A 9,082-nucleotide genomic window follows, 5' to 3' on the forward strand; every position below is an offset into this window, starting at 1 on the left:
AGGACTTCCCATGCTAAAGGGGACCGACAGCCTGGAGAAGGATCGGTTCTGGCCTCTGGCCGCCCAAACCCTGGGAGAAGGTCCAGCAGACAAGAGGGGCCGCCGGCCCAAGTGGACCCCAGAAAGTCCCTGGATGTGGTGCAGGAAACATCTTCTGCCCGGTGGGCATTCGAGCCAGTGTTGTATATGAAAATATTTCCATAAGATTATCCTTTGCCTGTTGTCACACCTTGACGCTCCAGGTGTGGGCGCTGTTGACAGCCAAATAAATAGCGTAGGTTCCTGGCGTTGGGGGTCTTTTGCCAGAGTTGGCTAGCTGGTTCTAGTTGTTTTGGAGCTAGCAGCAGGCTGACAAAGGACTCTCCTCACCCAACCTTATACCCCTTAACCCTCCTGTCCGTGTGGATTATTTGCTGCGGATAAATATTATCAAGATCTCCCCCCAAAAGGGGACAAGGGGATGGGAATCAATTTCTCATTCTGGGAGCTCTTTTCGGATATTCAATCGACAAAGGTGAAAACGGGGACCCAACAAATGGGGCAACACGCCAGCAACCACTGTGGGGTCAGCAAATAGCTGGGAATGTGGCTGTACCAGAGAAGGTCACACAGTTGGACTCACACAGATCCTGGTCAGCCAGCAGCCTCATATTTATTCTGGAAAGGCAGGAAGAGCCAGTGCCTCTCCTGCCCATGTAGAGATTGGCCGGCTGTGTGACTTTGGTCCAGTCTCTTCCCTCCATTGTTGCTTGCCAGGAGAGCACTTCTCAGCCTCAAGTGCTCACTCCAGGCACAGTCTCCAACTGGGAAGTCACAATAAAGTTCCTGATCCAACCTTCTACCACCTTTCTTCCTTTTCCAGCTCAGGGCAGAAGGACAGAAAGGGGAGAGTGGGTGCCTGGGGGTCGGGGGTGACCTGCTGGACAGAAGGACCCCAGGACCCGGCCTTCCACAGGACTCGCTCAGAGCAGAGGACCAAAAGGGCCTCCACCAGCTATGAAGGAGAGGGGGGATCGGTGGGTCGCCCCTAACCTGATCTGGACTCCATCGCTTGCCTTAAGCGCTGCATGTCCAAGGCGCTATTGCGGCCACTGCCTATAGTGGCTCCACAGAGCCATTTCCCTGCGTTGGACCCTCCGTGGTCCCCACACCCTAACTGCAGTGGCCCCTACATCCTAACTTGTGGTAGCCCCCCACCCTAACCGTGCCGCATGCCCACGCACTCCTGCACTTACATATTTCTGAGCCCAGAGCCTCCATTGAGCCCTGGGCTTTTAGCCTCAAGCTGGCTAACAGATGATCGAGACAAACCCCTTGGCCCCCCACACCTCCCCAAAAAATATATAAAGAGCTCAAATCTGGTGTGGGGAGGACAGACAGTAACAGCTCCAGCCCACCACGCTTGTTCGAAGAGGCGAGGAGGGGGTTAAGGAGGCAATCCTGGAAGTTTTCCTGGAGGGGTTGTGCTTGCAGGTTAGGGAAATAGAAGACAGACCTACATATGCAAGCATACAGACTGCACACCGTTGGGGCTCAGTGATGTCCCATCAGCCCCAGTGGGCGGGACAGTCTGAAGCACAGGAGACGATGGTCGCAGACATCACGATCAGGGGGGAGAGGTTGGTGCGTCAGGTGTTAGGGCAGTGCCCCGAGTGGCACCCTGGGTCACTCACTCCAGAACCAACCAGCCTCGGTGCCACTTTCTCCCCATCCCGCTATTCCCCGCTCGGGACGGCAGGGGGCACCCCACACACATGGATGAGGGACCAAGTCCAGCCAGACCCGGCTGCTGCTGGATGGAGCCCCTGCCCGGGGTCCAGACGGGGCCTGAGCACCCTAGAGAGAGCCAGGCCAGAGACATCTCAGGGTAAAGAACTTGTAACAGGGTAATTTTGCATCCTGGACTCCCACGGACCCTGCCGGGGTGTGGATGCACCGACCACGCAAGATGCGAAAGGACTATAGTCACTGCAGCTGGGGACCACCAGGGAAGCAGTAAGAACCCACACGGGCTGAGCTCCTGCTCCATCCTCAAAACCCCCATTTCCCAGCTGTAAACATAAGAGTAACTACATCTTTCCAATAAGTAAGCACAAATACATAAAAACAGAGCTGCAGGCTTCTTTAGGCTTGCGTCCCCGCCACTACCATCACCGTCCATTATAAAGCAAGTTATGTCCTTTACAGAGACAAAGCAGCACCCTTGGATTGGTTACCCGAGAAAGACAGATCTATGGCAGTTGGGTCATATTGGAAGTTCTAGAAGTCTTCCTGGAAGAAGAGTTCTGGAATACTAAGCTTCACAGAGTCTGAGGCTTTCTAGCCCAGGGCGGGGGTGTGGGGAGCCATGACAAAGATTCAGGACCCAGAAAGCTATTTCCAGGATTCCTTTGAGCCCAAAACACAAGTCCCCACCCCGTATCCCCCTCGATTCTGAGCCGGGCAGGGCTGGGCAGTGTGCTTGGGGCGCTGCTCTTTCTGCCCTGAGTCATTTCCCTGCCTCCTCAGCCAATGCAGTTTCTTAGGAAATTCCAGCTGAGACGCCTCTTTGAACACAGTGGCAGCGTGGGCCTGGCCCAGGCTGGAGAAGCAGCCGGGAGGGCGGGGGGCACAGGCTGCGGTGACTGGCCGCGGTGGGCAGCAGGTGGCAGACCTGGGGATTAATCTATTAAGGGCCTGGAAGGAGCTGACGCTGGTTGCAGCTTCATCATGACTCAGGCGTTCCCGAGCGTGATGGGGGTACTGATGGCGGCTTCCTCCCCCAGGCTCGGCCAGCCTCACCTAACCCCACCACCACCACCAAACACAGGGTCCTGAGAGTCTGTGCCCAGAGGGGCAGCAGAGACCTCCGCCCCCCTCAGTGTCTGCCCGTGTCCAATGGCTGCAGGTCATGGTAATGAAGGGCTCTTGTGCCCCTGGAGGGAGGGCGAGTGCTCTGGACCCACTGGGCCCTGGGCCACAGTTCCTCCTCTGCTAAAGCAGAGATGGAGCCCTGCAGCCTCTGTCAGCCAGCCGCGCGCGCACACACACACACACACACACACACACACACACACACATGCACAAAGACAACACACACAAACATAACACAGACACACACAGAGACATAATACACAGACACACACAGTACTCGAGCCCCCACGCACCCCCAAACTCCCCTCCAGGAGAAGTGTCACAGAGTGCTCTCTGGTCCTGAGTTCCAGGGCCTGGGAGGGTCAGGAATCAGCAGAGGCTGAGGAGCCCATGAGTGGGAGTAGAAGTCAGGGTGCAGGGGAGGAGAGGATAGGGAGGGGTGCCTTCCAGACCTGACAGGTGCCCCCACTGCAGTTGGGTTCAGCTCGAGAGAGGGGGCTCACAGACACGTCCCCCTCAACAGCAGGACACAAGCAGATTCTACTGGACAGTGGACACCCCCTTCCTGGAAAGGCTCCCTTCTCCTTTTCTCCCCTTCAATTTTCCTGTGACTTCTGGTTGGTTTTGCTTTGATTGGGGGCCACGTCCGGCAATGCTCAGGGATTACCTCCTGACTCTGCACTTGGGGATCAGATGTGATGCCAGGGATGGAACCCAGGTCAGCCGCATGCAAGGCAAGCGCCCTCCCCACTGTACTATCTCTCTGGGCCCTCCTGGACGCTCTTAGCAGCAGGGCTGGGCCTCCGACTCACAGTGTCCTTCTACACCCCACAACAGGGACTCACCCCCCCTTTAGAGAGAAGGGCACAAAGGCTCACTGAGCACAGCAGGAAGGGCTAAACAAGCAAGCAGGGAGCCAGTCCCCAAGCTGGCAGGCTGTGAGAAGGGCAGCCCCTGACAGACCTCAACAGTCTCCCAAACACCCCAGGACTCCTCAGCCACAGCAAACTGACCTCCCTTCCCCCTCAGAATCTCCCCAAGTCTGATGGCTGTTTGTTTGTTTGGGGTGGCACACCAAACAGTGCTCAGGGATTTACTCCTGGCTCTGCATTCAGGAATCACTCCTAGCCATGCTCGGAGTGACCTTATGGGATGTTAGGGATCAAAGTCAGGTTGGCTGTATGCATGGCAAACGCCCTAACCATTATGCTATCACTCCAGCCCCTCATTTTGTCCTTGAGGAAACTGAGGGTCACAGAAGCAAAGCTGCACCCAGTCCTGATGCTCCTTGAGGAAGGCAGAGACACTGACGTTTACTCAGCAACCTTCACTTCCTGTTTCTCCAGGAAGCCCACCGGGGTAGGCCGGATGATTCTCATCTCACAGGGGAGAAATGGGGAGACCAAAGGCAGCATCCACTGACTGACTTGTTTCCATCAACTTGTTGAAGAACAGGAAGGATCAGCAGGGAGGTTTCAGAGCAGGAAGGATTAAGGCAGAGACCTTTCTCTTGCCTTTGATCCTTGAAAGCAAAAGCTTAACTCTCATCTCCTCCTCTCCCAGGGCTTCTCATTTAATAAATAAGGGCCCAGAGAGCGCACAGCTTTGACCCCAAAGAAATTATATTTTTCCCTACTAAAAAAAAATAATAATAGAATAAAACTGCTTATTGCAGAAAATTGGAGCATGCAATGCAAAACTTGGAGCAAGAATTATGGGCCTGGAGAGAGATAGTACCCTGGGATAACCTTGGGGGTGGGGGAGAAGGTAATTAGTTGCCTTGCACGCAGCCAACCCGGGTTCGATCCCTGGCATCCCAGGGAGGGGTCCCCCTGAGCACCACCAGGAGGAGTGATCCCTGAGCACAGAGCCAGGAGTGATCCCTGAGCACTGCAGGGGGAGTCCTCAAACCAACCAAACCAACCATAACGTCTGCAGCCTCAGAAGTTTGGATGTGGCAAACAGCCTCTGAGGATTGTCTGCTGCGTGGCTGGTTGGACAAAGCGCCTGCTTAGTTAGCTCCATCACTTGGGGGTCCCCAGGTCTGGGGGTGCCAAGGTGACATGTAATCTCCCCTCTCATTGGCCACTGCCAGCCACGTGGTCCGGTCCCCACAGCGCCTCCTGGTGAAGAAGAAGCGCAGCGCACGCGGCCTGCAGCAACAAGAGCCCCGAAGGGGTCCAGAGGGCCCCCAAAACATGGGCCTGGGGTGGAAGTGGGGTGCTGTCAGGGAGAAATGGGAGCCCGCATTCTCCGTGGGGCTCTCTCGCTTCTCCTCCAGGCACAAGTCTAGTACCTGGATCTGTTTCCATCCTTAATCCCCGGCTGCTAGGGAAGCCACTTAGGCTGGTTTTGATTTTTTGCAGCTATATAAATAAATACCTGTCCTGAAATAAAGGACTGAATAAAGGCCCCCTGTCCCTTGTGGCCTCCCCAGGGTGCTCTGCTCTGAATGGCCGGTATTCAGCCTCAGAGTCCCCCGCTGCTGCCCATTCATATGTTCAAACATATGCCCAGACCTCTGTGCCAGGCTCATTCTAGAACATTCCCCCCCCAGAAGAAGGGCGGGTGGGAAGGGGGAACTGTGGTTCTCCAACCCCAGCCTTAGGATTCCAATAGGGAGGAAAAGTCAGGGGGGGACTTGTGAAGACAGAGGGCAGGACTCCAACCTCGAGGTCTTTGAACCGGTCCATCTGGGGTGAGGTCTCATGACTTGCTTTCCTGGCAAGCTTTTTAGGGGGGGCGCCTGACCTAGGGCCCTCATAACGAGTGATGGATCCAGTCCAGCTTTGGTCAGCCAACAGGTGAGCCTGGAGACAAAAAGATGGCTCTTAGCTTGAATTTCCGGCTCGGTGACCTCAGATATCCTCAAAACTCTTGTTTTATTTTTTTTTTAAACCCTCCTTCCCTTTCCTTTTTATTCCCCTCCCCCCCATAGCGGTGGGGTTCAAGTGCTCTCTCGGAAACTAAGAGAGCAGAACCGCCATGCGTGGCATGAGGCGGTCGCCCAGGGAATCTGATTCTCAGCCTCCAGCTTGCAAGGCAAACACTTTGGCCACCGAGCCCTGCCTGGGCCTCCCTAGAGCCCTTAAAAGACTGAAAGGCCTGTCAGCAGAGCTTGGTTAAAGATAGCTCGAGCCAGGCAGCGGTAGATTAAAGAACTGCTGTGTTTTCAAATATGTATTCATTTAAATGGAATTGAACTGCCTGAAAAGGGGGATGGATTTCTTTCCCCCCCTTACGTGAAGGTTAGGCACTTTCCCTTTTACTGTGAATTTCTCCTGCCTCTGCTGCTGATCTCTCTCTCTCTCTCTCTCTCTCTCTCTCTCTCTCTGTCTCTCTCTCTCTCTCTCTGTCTCTCTCTCTCTCTCTCTCTGTCTCTCTCTCTCTCTCTCTTGCTGATCTCTCTCTCTCTCTCTCTCTCTCTCTCTCTCTCTCTCTCTCTCTCTCTCTCTCTCCTCTCTCTCTCCTCTCTCTCCCTCTCTCGTTACAGCAGACCCCGTGGCCCAGCCTTCTTTGCTACAAAAATATTCCCACAGGGTCATTTTTGTCTGGCTTGCAGAAAGGCCAGATCCATCTGACTTGTCCAGGTTGATTTCCTCCCATCACACTGAGGTTCCTGGATGTGAAACACATCAAGGAATTTGGATTTGGGACCATGGCAGTGTGGGGCCTTGCCTGGGTTTGGGGCAGGACAGGACCATCCATGCTCCTGAGTGACCTCCAACCCCCAGCTCCGGGGAAAGGGCAGAATCAGAAGTGGGGGGCTCTCTGGGGATACCCACCACCCTGCCCCTCATGTTTCTTCCTCCCAGAGTTCTTCCCAGGGGGGCATCCCGGGGTGCCAGGTTAGATGAACTGAGTAAGATGCAGGGGCCCAGGAAGGGGTTCAGGGTGGAAAATGAATTTCTTATCTGTAAAACGTCACAAATACTTTTTTTTTTTACTTTATTTATTGATTGATTGGTCTTTGGCCCATACCCGGCTGTGCTCAGGGGCTATTCCTGGTTCTGTACTCAGAAATTGCCCATCTGGCTCGGGGGCCATACGGGATGCTGGGAATCAAACTAGATCCCTCCTGGATCAGCCGCATGCTAGGCAAATGCCCTTGGGCAAACGCCTACCATTGTGCTATCTCTCTGGCCCATCCCAAATATTTAAACCCATCTACAGTCCCTGCAGTGCTTACTTCTGGCTTCAATATCCTCAGAGCTCTATTCTGTTTGAGTGTGGGGTTCAGGGTGGGGAGGTAAGAACCCTACGGGAAATATCTAGCAGGTCCTGGGTTTATCAGAAACGCACTCAGTTCTCCCAGTTCAGAGGTGTCCAGGTCCCCTTTCGCCCAGCCAGGACCCCAGGCCCTTCTGTCCTCCCATTACTCCTACATGGGAAGTGGGGGGCTACCACCCAATAAACACACACCTTCCTTCCCCCACAGATCAGCTCCTATGCCTTCTGGTGCCTGATTTGCATAATAATCAGCCTCTAGATAAAGGGGGCGGGGTAGGGGTGCCTCTTATTTAAAGGCCTTTGTGACAAACCTTTCAGCTCTGGAAGCAGCCAGGAGACACCCCCTGACACGTGGTTCCCAGCTTGAAGGAGGAGGCAGACCAGGCTCAGGGATCCAGAGCACAGGAGGGAAACTGAGGCCTCAAGGGCAGGGCCACGGGCCCAGGCAAGCTGTCAGAGCAGCCTCACAGAGCCCTGCCAGTGGGTTCCCTGTTAAGCCGCCCTTTACAAAGCGGGAAACTGAGTCCTGGAGAGGTTTTTGGGTCTTCCCAAATGGGGAAGGGCTAAACAGGCTTCTTTTGGGTTGATGGGTCCAGAGACACCAAACTATCTCCTTTCCAAGATGGGGAACAGTTCAGGAAGGAGATTGCATTTATGTTTCCCAAGATAAGCAGCTGGAAGTGGGTTGAAGGGGGCGGTAACTAGGATAGGGATGGAGAGGGAGACAAACTGTCCTGCTCCCTGTGTAAGAGGTACCGGACCGAGGTGGGAGCTGACTCCTTTCCAGAGGTCCATGGAGGTCCCTGGAAGCAGGCTGAGGCCCGTGGGACGCACGCGAACACAGCCCAGAAGTCCGAACCTGTCCCTTGAATCATCCGCCAGCACCAGGGACCAGACATCATTTGGGCTGTTAAGGGTCCAGAGGAGAAGGATGAGCCCACACAATTGGAGTAAAGCTAAACAAAACTATTCTATCCACCATAAGCCCCAGAGAACGACCCAGCCCCAAGTCAAAAGTGTTATGTTTGTAAACATTTCCATAAGATTATTATGTTACTGATCCTACCCTAATCAATAATTGTGTCCTACCCTAGGGAGTGACCTGGCATTCTGCTCCCACCCTAGGGTAGTACCTGATTCTGAAGTACAAAAGCAAGGGTCTGTGGAATGCTGGGGCTTTTTCTGGGGCTGATTGTGGGGCTTTTTGCTTCAGCCTTGTCCACTGAATAAAGCTGATATCTTCTGAAGCCTGACTGCCTGTTCGCTTTCTACCCGCCGCATTCACCTCAGAACCGCCTGCTGAACAGGATGGCAGATTCGTGGTCCGAGCTGGAGGAGAAAGACCTCATTCTCCACCCCCTCCATCAGCCAGCCCCATCAAGGGCTGTTATGCAACAAAAAGCTTTATATTTATATAGGGGGGGGGATCTTGGGGGGTGCCAGCTCCTGATGATCTTTAAAACTGATTGGCTGTTGTCTCCAGGGCACCTTCCTATTGTTCCTCCTTTCCCTTCCAGATAGGCTACCTGGTACGGCCAGGTAGCTCAGGGCAAGTGTTAACGGAAACTTAGGCTTGAGATAAAGAAGTCCAACATGTGGTCCTTACAAAATGGGGGTCCCTCCTTGTTCAGAACCCAGGACCCACGCGTTTTATTATTTTTTATTTAATTTTATTTCTGGGGCGTTTTGGGTCACACCTGGCAGCGCTCAGGGGTTCCTCCTGGCTCTACGCTCAGAAATCACTCCTGGCAGGCACGGGGATTCGAACCACTGACCTTCTGCATGCAAGGCAAACGTCCTACCTCCATGCTATTTCTCCAGCCCCTATATATTTGTTTTTATGTGTTTGGGGGCCACACTTGGGGGTGCTCATGAGTAACTTACTTATTATTCCTGGCTCTGCACTGAGAATTCACTATTGGTATTGCTGGGGAACCCTATAAGGATGCCCAGCTGCATGCAAGGCAAATGCCCTACCCACTGTCCTCTAGCTCCAGCT

This window comes from Suncus etruscus, chromosome 4 (assembly GCF_024139225.1).
Source record: "Suncus etruscus isolate mSunEtr1 chromosome 4, mSunEtr1.pri.cur, whole genome shotgun sequence".
Taxonomy (NCBI): Eukaryota; Metazoa; Chordata; class Mammalia; order Eulipotyphla; family Soricidae; genus Suncus; species Suncus etruscus.